General features: G+C 38.1%; 1 long non-coding RNA gene across 2 annotated transcripts in view; it reads left to right on the top strand.

Moving 5' to 3' along the window:
• Window positions 1–23,496, top strand: part of LOC126267557 (uncharacterized) — a 319,893-nt gene that overhangs the window by 154,304 nt on the left and 142,093 nt on the right. Inside the window, exon 1 of one of the 2 annotated variants that reach the window (XR_007549023.1) lies at window positions 297–372. The exons of the other annotated variant lie outside the window; for it this stretch is intronic. This is a non-coding gene — a long non-coding RNA (uncharacterized LOC126267557). Of the gene's footprint in view, window positions 1–296; window positions 373–23,496 lie in introns of those variants that run through there. 2 annotated transcript variants of the gene reach the window in all.

Below are 23,496 nucleotides of genomic sequence, written 5' to 3'. Positions count from 1 at the left end.
TCGTGTATGAAATGCGTTATTTGATCAACCTCGCTCGGTTTGCTTCAGAGTCTCAGAGAAGATGCTGACATACAAAGTTTGGACGAGACACTTATAGAACTACACTTTTCCTTTAGTTTTCTTAAGTAACAGCTTTAAGTATGCCGTCGCCTCCACTCGTCATCTAGGCGGGCCACTGACGAAAGCGTGATGTCAGAAAGCGAAGCCTGTGCGCCTGCAGTGTTTTCCTAAGGACTGTTACCCTGGCTCCTACCTAATTGCTTCCTCAATAGCTCCCAGTATATTTGGAAGGGCAGTCCGGCAGTGTCAGACACTTCCGCTGCGGTTGGCGAACGAGAACATAGTCACAGCGGCGATATGAACAGGCATCTGGTGAGAAAATACTGCCAATAATTCTCTTAACAGGAGATTTTTCAGCCAGGATTGTTTCTAACTTTTAGCACCTCGAAACAGATTTGCAATTACTAACGTACATATTTTTTATAGTCATAAAGAGAGATTTCATTCTGTTTTATATTACAGAATATTTCCCTTTCAAAGGCGGATACCGTGTAGCAAAGAGGTAATAGTTGTCTCTATCTCATAACCGATGTAGGTTTACATCAGTTTCCAAACAAATCGTCTTTTTGTGTTGTTTCAATTCCTTGAGGCACACGGTCTTATACATTAAATACATCTTCAGTGGACGTCTGTTTTCTATCGCGCCCTGATGATTTTCATGTTAGCTTTCGTGTAGGAAGACTCAGTTGCACTCAATCTACTTATATTCGACACGTAATGCTGTTAACATTATTCATTCTCTTGTTTTCACATCCTTATTGTGTCTGTAACATGTGATCAGTTCACTGAATGTACGACAATAACCAATTTCAGAAGTAGAAGGCAGTTTAAATTACAGAATTGTTTATCAAGTTTAATGTCAGGCCAAACGAAGCTACTTCTTGTTCAGCTATTTCTTTACATTTCTGCAGAGTAATATTTATGCATAATAATAGTCAAAAGATTATTCAGTGTTCTGGTGCAATACTATATGGTTAGTACTACACAAGTTACCCATGTGGCATCGAAAACCAGAGATTCGGTACTCATATTGGTCGTTTATGATGATTTCTACGTAATCTCCAGTTTTCGATTGCTCTCCTAGGGGTGGTATGTGCATTTTAGCCGAAGCAATTATTCTTCAGATAGTGTCTAAAATTTTGTATTTCTTCAGTCATGCCACTTCATTTTTTAGACGTTACCTTCTTCCTTCTTCAGTCCACCAATTTGAATGCTTGGGGTGATACCCTTTTCAGCGCCTATTACACTAAAAAATGTTGTAACTGTCACACAGATTGTCATAGCGTAAAAAGTAAAACTTAAGAATCCGTTCTTGTTTTATTGTCACAGTACACATAAATATTGCATCATAGATTCCTCTCCGATAAGGAAGAAATATTAAAGTATATTTTCCCCTCGACGACTACATCATCAGAGGCAGTAAGCTGAACGTGATAGGAAAGCTACAACATCTGAAAATGGAAATGCTGGGCTCAGTCTAGATATAGTGGGGGTTAGTGAAATGAAATGCAAGGAAGACAAGGGTTTCTTGTCAGACGAAAAAAAATGAAATTTTTCATTCATTCGTCACAAGTGAAAATGAATCTGCAGCACAGATATATTTTTACTAAAATGCACGTAACCAATACCTAATGAAGCATGGACGAAAAATAGAGCTACATGACAACCTCGAAACTGCAATTTCTCGCAGTCGGGGGTGGAGTGAACTATTACAAATATCAACTTTTGTTGTCAATTTCGTCCCACGTGTATATCTCCTTCACGCTTTTTTATGAGAGTGATACTATATACAGCCCGAACACTTAGTCCGTTAATAAATATACGACTTCTGAGTGTGATTGTTGGAGAGCTACTGCATAGTGTCCTCAACTTCATCTACGTACTCTTCACTTCTACTTTCAGATAAGATACGACTGCTCGGCAGTAAATCAGTCTCACGAAGTTCAGAGAACAATGGAGTAAATACTCTTCAGTCTGGTTGGTACTACGGGGATAGGGAAACGTCTACCGTTTTCTCTATATGTAGCAGCAGTATTTCAATTGCAAAACCCGTGCACATATCCCATACTAGAGAACTTACTTTTTGTAAATACGTTCGGGTGCATGTATATTGTACAAGACAGTTTGACAACTTGTCGAATGCCCAATGGAAGAATTAATTGGTGTAAACTGAAGAACTACTTCACAAATAGAGCATCAAAACAAAGATAACAACGTATAAAATAGCCATAGAAAGTAAAAACCAACAGCCAAAACGAAGACTAACCTCTGTAAGCATTAAAAAATGAGTACATGTGTTTAGGAGTTTCTTATTCGAATTAGTGTGTACTGTCATCTCATAAAACATTTGCTTCTATTCCTGAAGCAGTTTGCATATTCAAAAAGCCAGGAAGTTTGTATACTAAAATTTCATACCATTGACGCTATTTTTGTCAGCAACACTTCGAGTAGCACTATAGAGCTATATAATCTTTCGCAGAATCTATGATATCACAATGAGAATAGCTCATTTTTCCCTGTTTGCATTTGGCTGTGACACTGTATTCTGCTGGTGCTCTACACAAAAACATACAAAGCTGACAGGATCCTGTCGTTGCCCAACAGGTGGTATTGGCTGTGCTGCTGATGCTGGCTCTGTGTTTCGCGATGCTGAAGGCGAATCCGGTAGCTGACCCACGTCATCACCATTGGGGTGATGGTCAAGGCTATGGATACGGACATCACCACCATTACTGGCACCACCCGCACCACTGGCACCACCCACACCACTGGCACCACCCACACTACTACTGAGATTCTTGGTTATTCCTCCATAACAGACTTGTATGCTCAGCAGGATTATGACCCTATGTGCATTTTCTTTGGCACTGTGGGGAAGATAGTAATGAACTGTGAAACAGTATGTATATTTGAGTATCCAAAGGATTCTCATTAACAATGTTTCAAGTTACTTTTAAAGATTCAAGTGTCTTGTTGTTTCCAAGTCCTGTTACATGCATAGATTTATTGTTCTGTATTCAATGTGTACCAACTGAAATGCAATATCGGTGCCACATTGGGAAAAATTGATAGGAAATGATGTAAAAATAAAGGCATTAATGTCAATGTAATGGTCACCAAATTTCCATTTGAGATAATGCACCTGTTGATGACCGATTGATGAATTCTTGAAAAGCTATAATTCACATTGCTGTCTATATTTGTTACAGCGACACACTTGTATTTGTTTATTTAGCAATTGATTGCCTTAAGGTAGTTGGTTTGTTTTCGTGCATCATTTGATTACAAATTGTAAGTCATTCAATTTAAATTAATCTACATGAAAGAAATTGTATGAAATAAATGATGTTATCAAACTTGAACAGAAACTAAAATTTTGTTTTTCATCAAAAGTCCTTTCAAATTAATATTGTTCCGTTACAAAAATTATTTATGATTACACCTACATTCTGTTGTGAAGAATGAACAGACCGCCATGCTACATGATCTTCCTCTGTGTCACCTTTAATTCCTCCTGTGGAGAGTTTCATCTGCTTAGAACATAACATCATATTGTGGGAGAAATAAACGATTTCTTGAGAAATTATTACTGCATACAGAAAAGAAACATGTGTATCAATACAATTCCTTTTTCAACTCAGTTTTAATTAGTTGAATAACATATTATTGTTGTTGTTGTTGTTGTGGTCTTCAGTCCTGAGACTGGTTTGATGCAGCTCTCCATGCTCTTCTATCCTGTGCAAGCTCCTTCATCTCTCAGTACCTACTGCAGCCTACATCCTTCTGCTTAGTGTATTCATCTCGTGGTCTCCCTCTACGATTTTTACCCTCCACGCTGTCCTCCACTACTAAATTGGTGATCTCTCGATGTCTCAGAACATGTCCTACCAACCGATCCCATCTTCTCGTCAAGGTGTGCCACAAGGTCCTCTTCTCCCGAATTCTATTCAATACCTCCTCATTAGTTACGTGATCTACCCACCTATGTTACATAATTTATTTGCTATCTTCACTAAAATGTGCACATAATACCAAGGCCATGAAGAACATCATACTCTGGGAGCAAGTATGACGTATTTGTGGAGAATTATAACATACAGACAATGATGATTCGTATTAGAGCTATTTCTCAATAACACAATTCCAGTTTCGTTAATAAATTTATTTTCCAGCTTTGCCAAAATGTAAACTTAAAGTCCATCTTGAAGAACATCGTGTTGACGCCTAGAAAACTTCAGAAAACTCGAGGAAAATTTTTTTTAAATTTTTAATTTTTTGCATAGGGTCTTAGAATGAGCTTCACTAAAAGAGTCATAATATCTGCAACACACAGAAATACAAATTTTAACAAAACTCAAAAAATGTATTCATCGTTCATCTATGATGAATCAGACGATGAGCTCAGAAGGAAGATAGTCTCTTAATATTTTTGTATTACATGTTGTAGAACTTTGGGGCTAAAGATTTTCAGAAAACAAAAAAAGAAAAGAAAATCATTGATGTGTTAAAGTATTCTTTGAAATGGCAGAGATGTATTATAAATTATTATTATTATTTCTATTACTATTTACTTATGTTAGAAAACTCATTATTATTATTATTATTATTATTATTATTGCTATTAGTATTCACATACATTAGAAAATTCATTATTATTATTATCATTATTACTGCCATTAGTCTTTACTTATTTTTGAAAACTCCAAGTCTCTGTTGTCAAAACAACCTGTCGCTGTGCAGAATATATGTAACAGATACCAAATTACAGCTGCCTTTTTAAATAACTACGATTTAGTAATTTGTTTATCCATTGCCTTTTGTTCAACATATGTACACAGAGATATATTTTTAGTAATTAACAAAGATATACCACACAAGGATAACAGACTGGTAACTGTTTTCAGATGCTGTAATTAAAATATTCAATATTATAAACAGATCCACACCATGAGCGCAATTTCTGTTCTTGGTTACTATTTTAATTGAAGGTGTTATAAAGTGTGGAAGCTATGTTGATCTAAGAACTCAATTTACTTAAGACACTGGCTGGTAGATAGCGATGAATTTGTTTTCTTATCTCTAATGTCATTGTCGTCAACGGGGAGCTTCCAACGAGTAATTTCGTTATTTACATGTTTGTTCTTTGTATTTGGTGGTAGGTGTTTGTATCTCTAAGTTCAATAACGCCTCACTACTGAAGGCAGATGCGGTCGCTTATGTAGCATGGGTCGGATCCATCGATTATCAACAATCAGGACCTCTTTTATTGACATGAGTAAACATTGAAAGCTTGAGCAAGCGGTAACCAGCCATACCACCAGTGTTTCCGCATCAGAGCTGCACAGAGGGAACAGAGCATCGGAAGACGACGGTGTGCTGCTGTTAGAATATATATATCCACAGGCAGACATACTGTCGTAGGAAAATGGTAAGAAATCAAAATACACCTGTCTTCCGCGTTTGCTAGTTGTTATCGTAAAAAAACGAAGTCCACTGTCTGCTTATGAATTGGAATCCTGGTAATACGCTGTTGGCAATTAAAACTGGAAACGAGGAAATATAAAAAGTGACAAAGTTCTATGTGGATACGTAAATGCATGCGAATAAGAGATCTAAATCAGTATCGAAAGTTCATCTAGTTTCCATTTTAACATACATCTATCTATACTAATAAAGATCTGTAATCAAGTACACCCTAACAGGTTTTAACTACAGCCATCATCAGAATCTGTAGTGTAAGACTGTTCCCAGAAATGACGAACAATTTTTGTCTGATTAACTTCAGATTTTTGCCCGTGATTCGAGTAAACGTCCGTGTGAACATAGGCTACACATTTTTTAAAAATATATTTAGCGCTTAAATATATGTACTGTATAATGTCCAAATGTTTTAGTAAAAGTCTTGGACAAATCTTGACCCATTACTTCAAATTTTTATACAATACTTTAAAAAATTTTACTTGTTAGAGAAATATCTATATATAATATGTAAAGGTGATAAGTTTATAATAAAAATCTCGGAAAATTTCTTGACGGATTTACTTTCAAATTTTATACAATAAGCTAATAAGAATTCAGAAGGACATAGAAAACATTTTTAAATATCTATTGTGTAAATATATCTATAAATTATATAAAGAGGAAATATTGTGTTCAAATCTTTCGGAAAGTTCTTGACTGATTTACTCCAAAGTTTTACACAGTTCTCTAATAAAATTGGGATGGCTGTAGACAGAGGCTATTTTTTTTAAACAAAACTGCTTTCTGTTAAAGACAACTGCGAGGAAAAAATGTTGTGCTGTGGAAATGTTTGCTTCATTTTTCTTTCTCACAGTCAATTGTACCTACAATATTAAGGCATTCAAACTATCAGACAAATTGTTCCCCCTATATATATTCTTACTCCACATCAGTAATATTAAACAAAATTTGCGTAAACAATATGCTGTTCCATTTTATCCTTGCTATCGGTTTTAATTCTTCAATTCAGGGTAACACCTACAACCTACGTCCTCAACCATTTGCTGGATGTACAGTATTCCAACCTCTGTCATCTACAGATGTTACCCTCTGCATCTCTCTGAAGTACCGTGAATGTTATTCAGTCATATCTAACAGATATCCTACAATCCTGTCCCTTCTTAGTGCTCCCAATACATTTCTTTCCTCGATGATTCTTTGGAGAACCTACTCCTTCCTTACCTTATCAAGTCCACCTAATTTTCAACATTCTTCTGTAGTACCACATCTCAAATGCATCGATTTTCTTCTTTTCTGGTTTTGCCAAAGTTCATGCATCACTACCATACTATGCTATGATCCACATGTACATGGCCATAAATTGTTTCCTCAAATTAGGGTCTATTGAAACTTCTTTGGTTTTTTTCTCTACTGAAATAACTGAGTAGGTGAGACCTCTTTGTTTTCTTAAACAGCTGAATGAAACTGAATCTACTGTCTCGTTACTTATTTTTATCATTTGAACAGTGACCTACAGTATGTTCCCTGTCAAAGTAAACTCAAACGTAACCGATTCGTTTATTACCCACAATATCCAAGCCCAACGCAATCTGACTGCTGTGTAATGACGACAAGACTTCAAATAATTAACTCAAAATAATAGCCCAGAATTAGAAGACATCCTAACACTAACCCATACATTTCATAACTGACCTCATAGAAAATCTTCATAGCATGAACTAGAGCAATTACAGCAGGCAGCAACTGCAGCCAGCTGAATAAAAAGATTCTCACTACTATATGCTCTAAATACTAATAGGCATATGGTTAGCAAAAGAAGATGTTGTTGAAGAGCAGACAATATATTTAGCAGAATTTACCTTAATTATGTGTCATTCAGTTCCAAAAATTATATAATAGTCAGTAATTACACCACCTAAACGTTAGCACATACATCAATCATTATTTTACAATGCGTGTCCTACCAACACTAAATCTCCTAGAAGGACACACGTCCAAACTGTCCGCTGGCTAACTGCTAACCGCTAACTGCAAACTGCAAGTCCGTCCAGCCAAAGAGTCTCTTATCGAGGGCGCAGAGTTCTGTCAGATATTAATACAGTCTACAGCACTGCCAACATACGAACATATAAACAGGCTACTTACACTATGCTTGATACTAGTAGACATCTCTTGGCCATGAATGCCTTCTTTGTCAGTGATAGTCTGGTTTTTATATCCTCCTTGCTCCGTCCGCCATGGATTATTTTGCTACTTCGTCGAAAATAGAAAAGTTATGTTTATGGATTATCGGCTTACGATTTGAATATTAGTATGGAATCTGAACCGTCCAAAGCTTTGCAACCTTATCCGTTCTTAAATTAAAATCATCTGGAATACTGTCGTTGAAATTACTGTCATTACAAGTCCATCACCTGGAGACGTCTCTTTCACAACCGTTGACCCTAACCAAATAATTCATTTATTTTAAGCGACTCCCATTTTGAATCAAGGTTACGTTTCCCACACCAATAAACAAGGCCAAAAATCAGAGAGATGGTGGATGGGGGAAGAGGAGCTGGGCAGAGAGAGGGAAAGGATATGAACATAGAGAGGGAGAAGTAGGAGATGGACAGAGGGAGGAGGGAGAAGAAGAACGACAGAGGGAGGAGGAGGTGATAGATAAAGGGGGAAGGAGAAGGAGGAGATGGACAAAGACAGGAGCTGGAGGAGATTGACAAACAAAAAAGGAGGGGGGGGGGAGGGAAGACGGAGATTATGACGTTCATTCGTTTGCAATACGTATTTAGCAATTGCGAAACATTGCCAGGTTTGCTAGTACATAATACTGATGTACGAGTACTGTGCACCACACGCAGATTCGCTACTTAAGGATCAAAAAGCAATGAAACAGTCCTGAAGAAAGTTTAAAATTATTGTGAAGAAATATGCTACGAAGTTCTGCCGATCGGATGCAACACTAAATTTACCCGAAGATGAAGCGTCAGATCGTAATAATGGTCAATTAAAACTAATTCTATTGAAGTATCAGTGAGACCATCCATTAATTTTAATTTTTCCGACAGTTGTTTAGCATCTGAAATACGCCACAAGAGAAATAAGAATTAAACTTTTTGATGCGACTTTTCCGTAAGTGAGTGAATATCATGTTAGTGGACTGAGAGAAAACAAAGGCAGCTAAAGAACTCAACAGGTCAATGAAAAGAGATGAGTTTCAGAGGCAAAGACAAAGCTGTGAAAGAAAACAGCCGTATCTTCAAAACAAAAAATGAATTTCTTGTGGTGTAGGTATTGAAAACAAGGTATTGAAAACAAGGAGACATTTCTCATACCATTTGCCATTATTCGCTAAAACAAAGGTGCTTGCTGTTGAAAAAGAAAGCTAGAAGTATTTTAAGAAGTAGATATGTGATTGACAGAAGTGCCTGTAAAGAACACTAAGAGTATAGTGTGACTAGATTGTCGTTGCGAGTGGGAGACACTTAAAAATATGTCCATACAAAGATTTCAGTTGTTTAACTGGAATAGTTTTCGAAGAAAAGTGTTGTCGTAATAAAGACAAGACTGTCAGTCTAAAGCGTATACAACCATTTGCTTTTCGTTCTGTTCATTGGGGTGAGAGTAATTTTAAACATCAGGATATAAGAATTTGCTTGTGGGAGTTGGAGAACAATGTTAAACAAATCATTAAGCACACGATAATTCCAACATAAAAAAACTGTTTTGCAACGATAGCTGAGATGTAGTTTCTCCAGAATCCCAAGGAAGAATTTCACGTACGACGCAAGTGCGGGAAAAACTACGCGTTTCCTTTAGTTTGCGGAAGTAACAGCTCGTCGTAAGACGTCGGCTGGTCGGGCAGTCGGGATAGCCTGATGATAGAAAGTGAATCTGTGTGCGTCTGCAGTGTTTTCCAGCTAGCTTAATGACAGCTTCTCTCGTTCCTACCTAATTTATTGTTTCCTCAAGAGTTGCTAGTATATTTGGAAGGGTACGCCGGCAGTGTTCAGACACTTCCCTTGCGGTTGGTGTACGAGAACATAGAGACATCGTCGAGATGAACGGGCCACTGGTGAGCATTTACTGTCAACTGGTCTCTTAACGTGAGACATTTTCAACCAGGATCGTTTCCGAATTATACCACCTCGTACCAATTTCGCAAATATATAGTGTTCAGTCTATCCACACATTTTCGTGTTATTCTTGAAATTACCTTATAGTATGAGTATGAGACATTTTTGGTTCCATTTTACGTTACAGGATGCTCCCTTTGCAATCACGGAAACTGTATAACAAAAATTAATGTTTCTCTGCTACAGAATCAATGCTCATTTTCCTTCGTTTGTAAACAATTCCTCATTTCGCGTTCCAAGTTCTTATTTAAATTCCTAGTGGCGCTTCGACGCCAGCTTTTTCTCTCTCGTGTTTTGATAGTTTTCATGATACCTCTCGTGAAGAAAGACGCACGTGCGCTTTACTTACGAAAACTCGACACATATCCCCATCAAAAATATTCGTTTGCTTGCTTTTCCATATCTTGTACTGTTTGTACCCTGTGATATGAACGCTTGCTTCACTGAGAGTCTAGTAACCACATCATCACAAGAAGGCAGTAGTAAGAGCACGATTGTTTGCTGACTTTTTTAATTCTTTTATTTTTTTTCAATTACTGGGTGCTGGATCCGAAACCAAAGGAATTTATCAGAAATGTTGCCTGCATCTCTTCATTGATCTTCATAAATCCCGTCTTCACTTTGGTTAAAAAGTAATGATTACCATGGCAGGCGCTCAGATATGTTTTCCTTTTGATGTAGACATCATTTCTCATTTTGGAAAGTCTTCTGCCAATGTTTCCATTCCTGGTTCCTGTCTTACGTTTTAAGTTTTCTTTCTGTCCATTAATGTAAAGTGGCTCCAGAAATCTCTTCTCAGCTGCTTGAGCTACTCGTTGCTCTCCTTTTGTTAGGATCCAGTCTTCACTACCACATTTACGGCAGACTTAGCCAGTATGTTGTGCGGTCTTAGCGTTATCTGTTTCCTCATAGTAGTGACAAGTTTCCTACTTATACAACAAATTCAGAGTTATACTGCTCTATGTTCTGAATGACATCTGCATTAATTTATGTACTGATATGTCTTTCGCGAGATATTTGAGTGAGTTTACCTATTCTATTATTCTATTCTTTATCACTGTTAGTTTGCTCCTCTTGCGTGTTTCTCTTTCGTTGTCATTAGTTTCCTTTTATTTATAGATACAACCGTTCGAAAGTTCATAAAATATAATACAATTTAATCACATTTTCTTGAAAAGTGCTTTCACTCTGCTGGAGAAACGAATCGTTCGCAAATAAAATAGCGTTAATAAATTTGTTCCTTTCCAGAACCATTCTGTTGGGGCTTCTGCACTTCCATTCTTATAAAATTTTGTTGATAAATGTAAAAAAAGAATTGGTGAGAGGCGACACCCATAATTTTTTCCCTGGTTTATAGCCAATTATTCTGCGTTGATAATAATTTCAGTGTTAACATACAGTGATTTACTCAGATTCAAAATGTTTAGAAGTACATTCTGGCCAGCTAATATTCCTCACAATTTCATCCTTCGTTCCTTACCGTAGGCCTTCACGTGATCTGGGAAAAGCAGAAACAGTGTCTTGTTGAAGTATCTTTTGTTTTCTATCAAGTGTTTTAAAACAATGCTGCATATGTACTGGACCTGCTTCTACAACAGCCGCATTTGGCCTCTAGTAAAAATCTTTCTCCCAATAGCAGCAGTTTCCTTTCAATGATATGTGGATTAGATTTCATAAGGAGCATTATTTTAAATAATAAATACGACCTACAATCTGATCATTCCTTTTTATTTTACTTCTTGCTTGTAATACTTGCTACCACCTATTTCTCCGCCTCAAGAGCCAAATACCGTTCAACAAGGGCACAAATCTCTATTTCCATTGAATACTGGCATATTTTAGAGCTCCAGATTTATTTAATATCTGCCTGTAGCCTTCCTATTCCAAGTTCCCAGTCTTTTATTCTAATTTCATTTCATTTTCCAACAGTTCACAGTATTGGTTTGGTAAGGCTCATCTTACTTGACTAATACTTGCTCGTAACACTGTAAGCCTTCTATTCCAGGTATTTATTTCACCATCTATTTCCGTATGTAAGTTTCTAAATACTTTGAATCCAAAACTTTGAGTTCCAGTTAAATCATATTCTGTTATTCTTTCCCTGGTATAACACTTTTCTTCCCCAGTAAGTTGGCGAACTACCGTTTTTTTATACTGTATTATGTTTTCACGTCAGTCCAAGTCACTTCCTTTTTTGCATTACAGCTCACCTCAATTCATCATTCCATACTTTCAGCCGATATGATTTTCATCATTTTCGTCGCAATTGTTTCCTTAACAGTCTTAGTCAACATTTTTATCTCATTCCAGCCATGTTCTAAACCTTGTCCTACCTTTGATGTAATTCTCTCTGATACAGGCGTCCGATTCCAGATTATCCCCTTTAAAAATTTGGCAGTTTTTTTCCTGACTTGCTTGTTTATTCCTAGAAGATTCTCAGGAAGCTTAGACGTGGTACCTCGTAAAAAGCGATAATTATCAGCTCCGGCTCTTCTAGACGCTCTTGTGTCCTGAATATATGACCAAACTTTCTGATTAGCTATCACGCAACCTATAGTAGACCTACTTCACCATTCTAAGTGTACTTATACCTTTATGTCGCTAGTAAGCCTTGGTTGTTCTCCAATAAGCTGGCGTCCATTCGATTTCAGAGTTTGCTGTACATGTGGCCCTATGATAGGAGGTACACTTCTTTTAGTAACTTTTGTTTTCAAGCCAGCAAATATCATCAGACAGTCATTTTTCCCTACACCCAGCAGCTGGTTACAAAACACATCTATGTCCTCTTTCGTCCCACTGTTAGTGTATCTGTTGCAGTAATGTTGCAATGTGATCTTCCGGTTTTAATATTTAAAGTTATTATTATATTACTGATCAAACAGTATCCTTGTAAGACCATGGACTTCAGCTCTTATGTAATATTATACCTTCCCCAGACATAGTTCTCTTATTCTTTTATCCTCCAAAGTATAGGAAGATGTACTCTCCTGTCTATTGTGCATCTTTTGTTTCCTCCTTCGTTCTGAGACCACCAGTATGACTATTATTTCATTTCATTTACTCTATCTGGTTGCTAATGATTGACATCCTGATTTTCAAGGTAATTGTTTGCAGCACGAGTGTACATTGGCCACTGCCAAAGTTGTCATCAGATACATCCATCCGGCTTGTTCCTTTGGTTTTCTGAATAGATTGCTTTCTCCCCATTAAGAGAACACCAGTCAGTTTGTGTGGCTACCACTTTGCGGTCTCCTGTCTCTCTGCATTTTCTGTCGAGATTTTCTCGTTAGGAGAAAAATCACAGTTAGGGTGTGGGAAACTCGCCTTTCACACCCTCTCATCTGCTACACTCCTAATGAGAGAACACATTAGTCAATGGTTGCGTGGATTTCACCTTCGTTGACACGGGAGTAAATTTGCTGGCTGAGCGATTAAGCGATCGCAAAGTCTTTACCAGACGTTTTAGTACCACAGCCTATTCCACACTGGCTGTGATCTTCGGGGTCACACCAACCTCTAGCCCCCTATTTGTTTACTTTCGGTGCCAAATGTAGGTCTGCATCAGTTTCGCAGGTTTTAAAGACAAGCGAAACTGAGTTAACCTGTATTTATTTATTTCTTTATGACAAGGTGGGTGGGGGAGTTATTTTTATTAATAACAATATTCAAAAAGTCCAAATACAGGTGGATCGCTATGACTGCCATCAGTCAGCCTAGCGGCATCTAACACTAGGAGTTCGACACTAATATTGAATTCTAATTATTATTTCCATGTACTCCGGTTCCTGCTCCCTGCCGCACTTGTAGGTAGGGTATGGGCGTGCTTAAAGTAAGAATTATTGTCGAAACAGCTAATTAATTTTTTCTGATATTCCTTTAGGTATGGCATAGTCAAATTTAAGACGTTCCCTTCTTTCCCCTTTCAAGCCTGCCAGTCTAAATCCTAAAGCACTTTTTCAGGCAAAACGTCATATACCATCAGCATTTGATACTGGTAGTTGGACCATTTCTCTTGAAGCACAATAACACACCAATACGTATACAGGCAGATACACACATGACCGTTATAGAGAGACAGAGATTTTGACTATTATTTCCAATTCGTGTCATGGTGCAAAAGAATAAAAAATTAGTAATTTATTGTTACGCAAACTGTCGTCGCATAAAGAGTAAAAGAATTCTCATTTTATTTAATAATGCATTGTATATAAATATGTAGCACTAATTTCTCTCCGATAAGGAAGGAAGGGTTACTAATGATGTCGCGCTGACGATAAGGTTGGACGCGGAGCACATATTCTCATAGTGGAAGGATAGGATAGCGTGTAACCTCTGCGGTGTGTAACGTAACTATTTCCGTGCGTGGGAAACGGCTTACTGTAATCGAGTTTCCAATTCGAAGAGTTCGTTTACGCGTGGAACACCCTCTGCGTTTTCATAACGCCAGACCACACAAGAGCGCTGTGACGTTTATGTAAATTTGAAAGCTTGGGTTCACTGTCATCCATCGTCCTCCATACGTCAGACATGGCTCCATTCGACTTTCATCTATTACGAACACTTAAAGAGCACTTTCGAAGACTCCGCTTTGATAGTGATGAAGCGGTCCAAGCAGATGTGAAGTTGAGATTCCGTCAACAAACACTCTACAGTGTCGGTATCAACCAACCTTTCTCTCGTTGGGGGAAATGTGTTCGACGCCAGGGTGACTATGTTGAGAAATGAATTCGTATACATGAAGAATTAAGATGTAGAATATTAATAACGTTTGTTTTATTTACAAAGTTTTAAGATTCTTCACATACAAATTACTTTTCAGCACGCCCTCGGAAATATAGTACAGACATGTTAAAGTCCGTTTGTGTTGCCCCTCACGAAGAAAATGATAAAAGTATCAATAAACAACCGATGGGAATCATGACTCAACGTAAAACATGCGCTTTCTTTTTTTACAGTTAATACCGGCTGTGTGCGAGCAACTGATATACTAAATTATGATTCATCCTGATAGTTAAAATGTAACACGAATGATAGCTGCTTGATAGGAACATAGCATGAAGAGGTAATCGGAAGTAGATAGTTTCTCAAAAATCTTTGATCTCTCCAAATACTTTGAGGCACCAGGAGCATCCATATATTATGCCCGACTGGGAATATTTATATCACCTCTCACTCTTATGAATACGATCTTCGATCTCCTTTATTACTGTTCGCAAACATTTCTATCTTGCGTCATAATAATTATTTCTTTTTTGTTTTATTAAATGAGATACCTCCAGCTACGGATAATGTCCAGCAGACGCGAAACTACACTTTGGTTTCTCAATATCTTTTCGAACTGTAGTCAGATCGATTTCTGCTGCGGAATTAAGAACACTGAGTTCTCGTTGTCGAAGAACCGGTCTCTGGGACAACACTATAGACCGGTTGTGCTGACGTCACGTTTTCGGTTTCGAAATGCCTGTTCCGTTGCTCACGATGATACGCAGAACGAGAACAGGACTAGATCACTATAAATAACGCTATTACCACAACACACGGTTACAGGCTTCCTGAGCTACATCTCCCTATGTTAAAGTCAGCAACCTTCTCGCGTTATATTAAATGTTTTCTGAATGTTCTTACCCAGTGCTTCAGATGAAATAAGTGCACTGTCATACATTTGGAAGTTTTTTTGCTTTGAGAGATACAACTTATCTATTCCTTTTACTGCATTCCCGAAGTATTTTAATGTTTTCAGTGACTTTCCAGCTGATTTTCTTACTAACTAAAAAACCATTGTATATATAACTAACGAGGCAGCTATTAGTTAGTGAATGAAATACATGACTCGAGATTGATGTCTAATAAATTGATTGGCAGTAACTTGCTGGTGATTAACATACGTGAGTTTTACAGATTGGCTCTCGCGATTGTTTCTGAAGTTGAAGTACATTGTTTCGAGAACCTAAGAAATGAACATAGGAATAACAATCTTCCGTCTGTGGCGAAACAGCAAATTCCGTGAATCAGAGAATACAATGGAATCATAAGAACTTCAGTATATAATCATTCCTGATAAGAATGAAAAACAGTACTTTTCAGAGACCAAGACGAAACTAACATTATGACAACAATATATTCAAAACAACAGCTTAATTATTCAGTGCGTGACGAGAAAATGGATGCACCTGGCATGCAGTTTTCCAGTGTCCACTAAAACAAAGATACTCCCCCTGGACAATGAAAGCTGGAGATAAATAGCGCTGCAGAAGTAGAGATAACGACCGAAGTCAGATGGAGAACTGTAAAGACAAGAGTAATACATAAGTGAATATGTGTCTAAACCACAGAAAGAGTGTAATACAACTTTCCCGTATCATAGTAAGTAGGGTATACCAAAAAAAAAAAAAAAAATTCTCACAGATGTTCCATCCGTGTAACACGCAACATTCACAAGGAAAAATATATCAAAATAAAGAGATGTCATTCAATAAACTAACGGGAAGTAAGACTTGACCTTCATTCAGTGCAATGAGTTGTCAGTAATTTTAAATGTTTGTACAATACGCGTTTGACTCTGAAAGGGAGGGAAATACGTTAGGTGTATCATCAAATTCACTATGATTCCTAAATCTATAGAAAAAGTATTCTAATAAGGGAAAGATAATACTTACTGTTTAGCTGTTTTTTTTATGATGTACTCTTGGAAAATGTGGAAATGTGTGGTAAGTTCCTATGGGACCAAACTGCTAAGGTCATCGGTTCCTAGGCTTACACACTTATAACACACGCACCCATGCCCGAGGGAGGACTCGAACCTCCGACGGGTAGAGACTAGCGAACCGTGGCAAGGCGCCGAAGACCACGCGGCTACAAGGAGCGGCTATGATGTACTCCGTCCCGTACTCTGACCGTGACTATTAAACGGAACACTCAAGGGCTAGTAATGACCTGCCACGTTCTACTCTGTCAAAATTAAAATAAAAAATTGATACTCTTGCTGTTGAGATAAGCGAATGTAACTGTTGTGGCGTTACTCAACATTTAGCCCTATTTGCCTTGGTTGACTGGGAATGGGGACAGGTTTACAACCGAAATGCTCACAGTTGTTTTCAAATGCGTATTTTTTTTAAATTGTAACTCTCTTCCAAAATTTTGAACATTATGTTGAGTATTTTTCAGCCTCAATTACGTTAGCACAAGTATCAGATCAAAACAGGTTTTTATTGTTTCCCTAAAATTCAACAGTTGCTCAGTTTAAAATGAATAAGGTTTTCACAATACGAAAACAAACTTCTGACAATACAGTCGATATAATCTTACAGATGCTGTGTCTCGAAAATTGACTGCAATAAAATAAGTCATCAGAATAACCCATTTAAAAAATAACTCAAATATCTCAGTAGAACTTACAGAATTTCAAGCTTTTGAATATACTGACAAAACATATCGAATCATGACATAAATAAGAACAATCAACTATATCAAATAGTAAATATCCCTACTTCAAAAATCCCTTTTCAACAGACAGCAAAACTTCGAAAGGATTATGATAACCTTCACAAATGTTAAAAATATAATACACATGTAATACACATATAATATTATCCACAGCAACCCTTTATCATAAATTCTCGAAATATGCCGTGATAATAATGCTGGGCAATGATTAATTTACGTTACTTATTCGCAACAACATGAACTAGGTTTATTATCACACATGTGAACATATTGCCTTTTTCTCAAATAGGGACCGCCCCCTGAAGCACAAAGACTTTAAATACAGCTGACGCAATGGCTGTTCGAACATACAGAGTTAACACGGTTATGTAACCAGGTTCAAATGGTTCTCAGCGCTATGGGACTCAACATCTGAGGTCATCAGTCCCCTAGAACTTAGAACTACTTAACCCCAACTAACCTAAGGACATCACACACATCCATGCCCAAGGCAGGATTCGAACCTGCGACCGTAGCAGTCGCGCGGTTATGGACTGAAGCGCCTAGAACCGCTCGGTCACACCCACCGGCAGGCAACCAGGACTTGGTACGAGAGATGAGCACGTTTCATAGCGCAACACAGAAGAAATCACACTTAGGAATTCAGTCTTTACACAAAAAGAAGTAATTGGTGTCTCTTTGTAATCTGGCACGAACCTTAAGCCACCAACTTCCGCTTTGCCTGCTAACATTCATTAAAAGTCAGTTATGTTCAGTAAGTATGTGCAGTATAAACTGAGAATCCAGTCAGGACCACATCACAGAAAACATACGGCAGTAAAGGAGTGACCCGACAAACATCACGCAGAAAAGGTTCGCTTGCCTCTGTCCAGCACAGTACTGCTCGGTGAAAGCGGCCTGATCTTCACTACGAGGTGAACACAGCCATGCTTAGCAGCATGCCGCGCACGTTAGCGCTCCGTTCCACAAGTAAACAGCTGCGACACAAACAACGAGTAGAATAAGCAAGGTGCCCGTTGCTGCACTGTCTACTAACCACCGAACTGTCCTACTGTCCCGGATTAACATCTATTTGTCCAAGAGCTATCACTGCGCTCTAGACACTACTTCAGCCATAGACGACCAGTAACTGACAACTCTGTCGCCACAGTCGGAACTGTCCTGATTCTTTCGGCTGCCTGTCTTCAACTTCACGCCCGCTCTCGGCACACATGACTTCCCCCCTTTTCAAATGACACCGCCATATCGTTGCCACAGAGGCGCTCCACCGTAATCTTTCCAACTACCACCACACTATGTCATACTATTTACAGTTGTTATATTGTTTTCTTGCTTGCATTTGTAATCGGATGCACGGTGTCAAAAATTATTCTCGCGATTCTTCTTTTCTAACAGTTTATTTCTTGCATCAGTAGAAAAACAGCAGGCTATTGATATTGGTCGCTATGACCAGCTGCCACGTAAACTAATCAATCAGATCTTTACCCTAGTCTCATCACAATTATTTACACGAAACTGTTGCTTTGAAGACAATATGTGACAAGTGGCCTGAAACAGAATGGCTTCAAGCAGATGATCAGCCACAAGAATGAATCTTTATATTAACCTTCTGATTTGTCTTAGATATTACGTTCCATCGGGCTACAGATTCCTCATGTTCAAGTCTAGAGAATGTAATATTTCTATGCGAAATAAATGTAATTGCTATAAGTGTAGGTAGCTGTATATATATGTGTAATCTTTAAAAACTTCAAAGATTTGTTGAACAGAAGTGGCATTCATTGGTTTTGGGTACCAAGACACGAGCAGGGACAAAGTGGAAACACCTTCTCGCCACCATTCTGGAAAAATTTCATCTTCACAACCTGAACTCGCATCTTCCTCACCACCTAAACAGACGCATCATTTCAGTATCACAGTGGAAGGTGCTCAAATAACATGTTACGACATGGGTGGCTACACAATCGGCAAGAAGCTGTGAGAAAGGTATACAAAACTGCTGCCACAATAGTGGGAATTATGTGGAATGATACTTAAGGTTTTGTGTGTTCTTTCTCTAACAAGAATTATTTCCTATTTTTATTCCTTTTGTCTGTGTTACTGAACGGAACGTACTCTCTGGACACATCTCGCTAATTAAGATCTCGCTCTATTTCCTGTAAAAAAAGTTATGAATGACATTCCTGTGATCGTGAATTTGATGTGAAGGCATTGTGCAGGTTACTTTTCAACTAACTTAAGTGTTTGCCGTTTACTATAAAGTACACTCTAAAAATAGTAGTATTATTAATTTTGGGTTTTGTAATTAGGGATTGAAGAGACAGAGTTACACTTGATGCCCATCCACACCTTTACTTACACTGCATCTGTGTTTAACTGAACGAAGTTTCCGCCTCAATTATTTCAGCAACGACTTGGCATTCCAATTGAAATGTGGAAAGTAACGTGGTATTCAGCTACTCCGCACTTCGCAAGTGTCTCACAGATGAAACAGAAATATCGTACAAGATGAAAAGAAAACGCAGTTAAACTTTTTCAGGACAATAGTAGTACATAGTCCATCATTGTTAAATAACGTGTGGACTGCTGCTTTCTCACATATCACAATCTAACGAGGTGCTGTCGAACAAGACTAAGGCGTTTCAAATCTTTATCCCCTCAGGACTGCAAGAAACGACCCTATGCATAGATTCGTTAACATGAAGAAAAAAGAACTCTTGCTAATATTTTTTTGTGGGACATTGAAACTCTGAGACAATAAAAATCTGTAGGTATCAGTCTCAAATCTCATGCTTAGGTAGCCCACATTTCTTTTCAGCTTGAAAGCATCTGAACTTAAAACGAGGTAGTGCTGTTAAAGGTACTACGCAAATAATGTAGACATCATAAGTTCGTTGAAGTCACCGCATGTATTAAGCGAAAACAGATACAAAACGCCAGGGCAGTTCTATCATTCGTGCGCTGATTTCGACTGCTGCCAGTACAACAGCGAACTTTGAAGAAGTTTATTTATTTTGTGACAAGTCAAAATCCCTCAGCAGCATAGACGTGAGCTGGCTCAAGTACGCCCCTTACCGATAAAAAAAAAAAAAAAACTAAGAAGAATACAGAAACAAAAATCTGAATAAAAATCAATTAACTAAAGGGACTGTGCACGTCGCAGCTGAGATTAACATGAAATATTAGAAATGACACTTTTTCTTACAACAGTCATTGCTCCTGTTTCGTTCACTATCTTTGTAAAGTAATTGAAACAAGGCGCATTATTTGGTTGTGATACGGAGTTCTGCTGGTGTTGTACACGGTGATCTCCGAAGGTGACGGCAATCCTTTGTTGTCCAACAGGTGGTCTCGGCTGTGCTGCTGACGCTGGCACTGTGTTTTGCGACGCTGCAGGCGAGCCCGGTGGCAGACCCGCACTGGGGGTGGGGTGTTGGCCACCACTACGGATACGGACACCACCCACACCACTGGCACCACCCACACCAGTGGCACCACCACGACTACTACTGAGGAGGAGTCTGACTGGCTCCGTCGAGGAGAATCTCAACACAACAGACTTTCTGACTTACAATGGCGACGACCATGCGTGCAATTCATTGACTGTATTTTGGAAATATCAATAAACTGAAATTTCCGGTACATTTTTGTGCGTTTACTGTTTTCATTCATTAAACTTGATTCAGGTGTTTCTTCTTTTCATATCTTGTTAGACTCAAAGACATCTTGACCTGCTCTGACAGCTTAGATATAAAGTGGTGTTATACTGGGAAATAATGGGTCGCACAGTAGTGTAAAAGGAAATTGAATACTCTGAAAGCACTGTTCAGAAAAATTCCGTTTCTGAACATCTCTTGATACAATACTTTTTCAATCTTTGTTTGAAGATCGATTGCCTTATTTAATTATTCCCCGTTTAACTACTAAACGTTTACTGTAAAATAATGAATGTAGGTGATCCAATGCAAAAATTCATTTAGGAAGTAAATCACGTTCACTAACTTGAACACAATCGAAAAGCTATAATAGCTTATACTATCCACTGCAAATTATGAACAAACAAAAACAGCACATGAGATTGCTCCTAGATCACATTTAATTATATTTCAGTGACTCCTACGATTTCAAACTTCGGAGCATAATATGTGAGCGGTAGTGAGTGATTAATTGATAGGTAGATTAATATCACATATAGTAATGAAGGATTTATTACAATATTACTTCTCATCAATTCATTTCAAGGCTTTAAATAATTTACTTATTACTGATAAAGATATTTATTCTTCACCGTCGCAAAAATGTACTCTCCATATCGAAGCCATGAAGAATAATGTGTTACCTATAGTACCAAGCAAAACTTGAAAAACACATGGAAATTACTAATACTTTTAACAGGTGTTTTGTTTAGAATGACATTTAATGAGAATTGACAATATTTGAATCACTATAAAAACAAATATCATACGAATGGCTTCGGAGGCTTCTTATCTCACTGTGGACATCCAACGATGTATTCAACATATTTTTTATCAGCGATTACTACCAAGGCCGTTGTACAAATTTAGCATCGGGTAACATCATCGGATAATAAAAATAGAGAGTATCAACTACTAATAATAGGTGTGGGACAGTAAAAATGATATAGTGATTGTGTGCTGATACTCTGGAATTATGTCAATCAAACGCTACTGGGTCCTTACCACGTTTTGAAAAGCACTAATTGGGTATAGAAATAAAGTTATATTGTTTACTTAAGATAAAAATTATCCTACATCCCAACTCACTGGCATCTAGTGAGATCAGAGCAATGTGAATCACTGTGCGCTACAGAGATCTTAGTGGCAGTAAATGGATAGCTCGTACTTCAGTACAGACATAAAATTCGATGTTATGACGTAGCTATTTACCTGTATATTGAAACTGAGGCAGAAACAGTGGCATACGATTGAATGCCCCTGCAACAAGGCAATAATAGATGTGGGACAGCAGAGATGGAATAGTGGTTATGTGCTGCTACATAGTAATTACATCAATGAAACGCTACTGTGTCCTTACAGATGTCTGAAAAGATTTCGGTGCTGCAGCACTAGTGAATCGCTCGTGTGAAACTAACCCTTTTCTCACATGATGAGCAACAGGGAGATTCCATATTTCTAGATTTTCGGAAAGCATTTGCCACGATGCCCCATTGCATCCTGTTAACGGAGGTTCGAAAAGATGCAATAAATACACAGATAAGTGAGTGGCTCGTAGGCTTCTTATAGAGCCCAGTATGTTGTCCTCTACGGCAGGTGTTCATCAGAGACAAGGGTTGTTCAGTTGTGCCCCAGGTTGAGTCACTAACTATTACCTCCTAGAATAACTCCGAAAGTATAAAAGGAGCTGAAGCGTTTGTGGAAAAATTTTGGTTGGGAGAATGGGGGCCGTAATATGACTTTTTTTCTTTTTTTTTTTGTTGTTCTGTGGGGTCACTTAAGTCATAAGTTCAACATTGTTTTCTTAAATGGGATTCTGTAGTTTGATAGCGGCTATCGAGACTTATTCTATGATGTGTAGTAGTAAGGTCTTTGAAGGTTAACGAAGGTCAAAATGGATGTCATGAACGTCCATTTACTGAAGGTGTTTGAAGTGATGACCGTTTGTATCACTGCAGTGCTGCAATCTTCTTATGGATTGAGTGGAATTCTTTATCAATTCGGCACTTACCGAAACACATGCTCTGAGAATTCTCTCTCGCATATCTTCAGGAGAAGGTACATCGTCTTTGTATACAATGTCTTTTACGAATCCCCAAAAGAAAAATTCCAGAGGCGACAAGTCTGGAGAACGAGCTGGCCACGACACATCTCCTCCACGTCCAATCCAACGATTTGGGAACTGTCTCTGCAACTCATTTCTAGCCATCAGCAAAAAACGTGCCGGACACCCATAGTGGTGAAACCACATTCAGTTCCTTCTTCCTAAAGGTATTTCTTTCAATAGCAGACCTAATGTTTCTTGCAGGAATGTGGTGTACTTTCTACCATTAAGATTGCCTTGGATGAAATAGGGGCTACAATTTTGTCCTCCATAGTCCCACACCATACATTACCCGACCACGGTTTTTGGTGTGCAACTTGCCGCAGCCAACATGGATTTTCAGTGGCCCAATAATGCATGTTATGCAAATTTACATTTCCATCGTTCGTGAACATAGCGTCGTCAGTAAATAAAATCAAATTAATAAATGTGTCATCCCTCTGAATCTGAAGTTGAGCCCATCGGCAGAATTCATTGCGACTCGTACAGTCCGTACCAGTTAATTCTTGGTGGAGACTGATATGGTAAGGATGATATTTATGGCGATGCAGAACGCGAGCAACACTACTTTGGCTCATGC

The sequence above is a fragment of the Schistocerca gregaria genome, chromosome 4, assembly GCF_023897955.1.
Source record: "Schistocerca gregaria isolate iqSchGreg1 chromosome 4, iqSchGreg1.2, whole genome shotgun sequence".
Lineage (NCBI taxonomy): Eukaryota > Metazoa > Arthropoda > Insecta > Orthoptera > Acrididae > Schistocerca > Schistocerca gregaria.
This window is presented reverse-complemented; position numbering and strand designations above follow the sequence as displayed.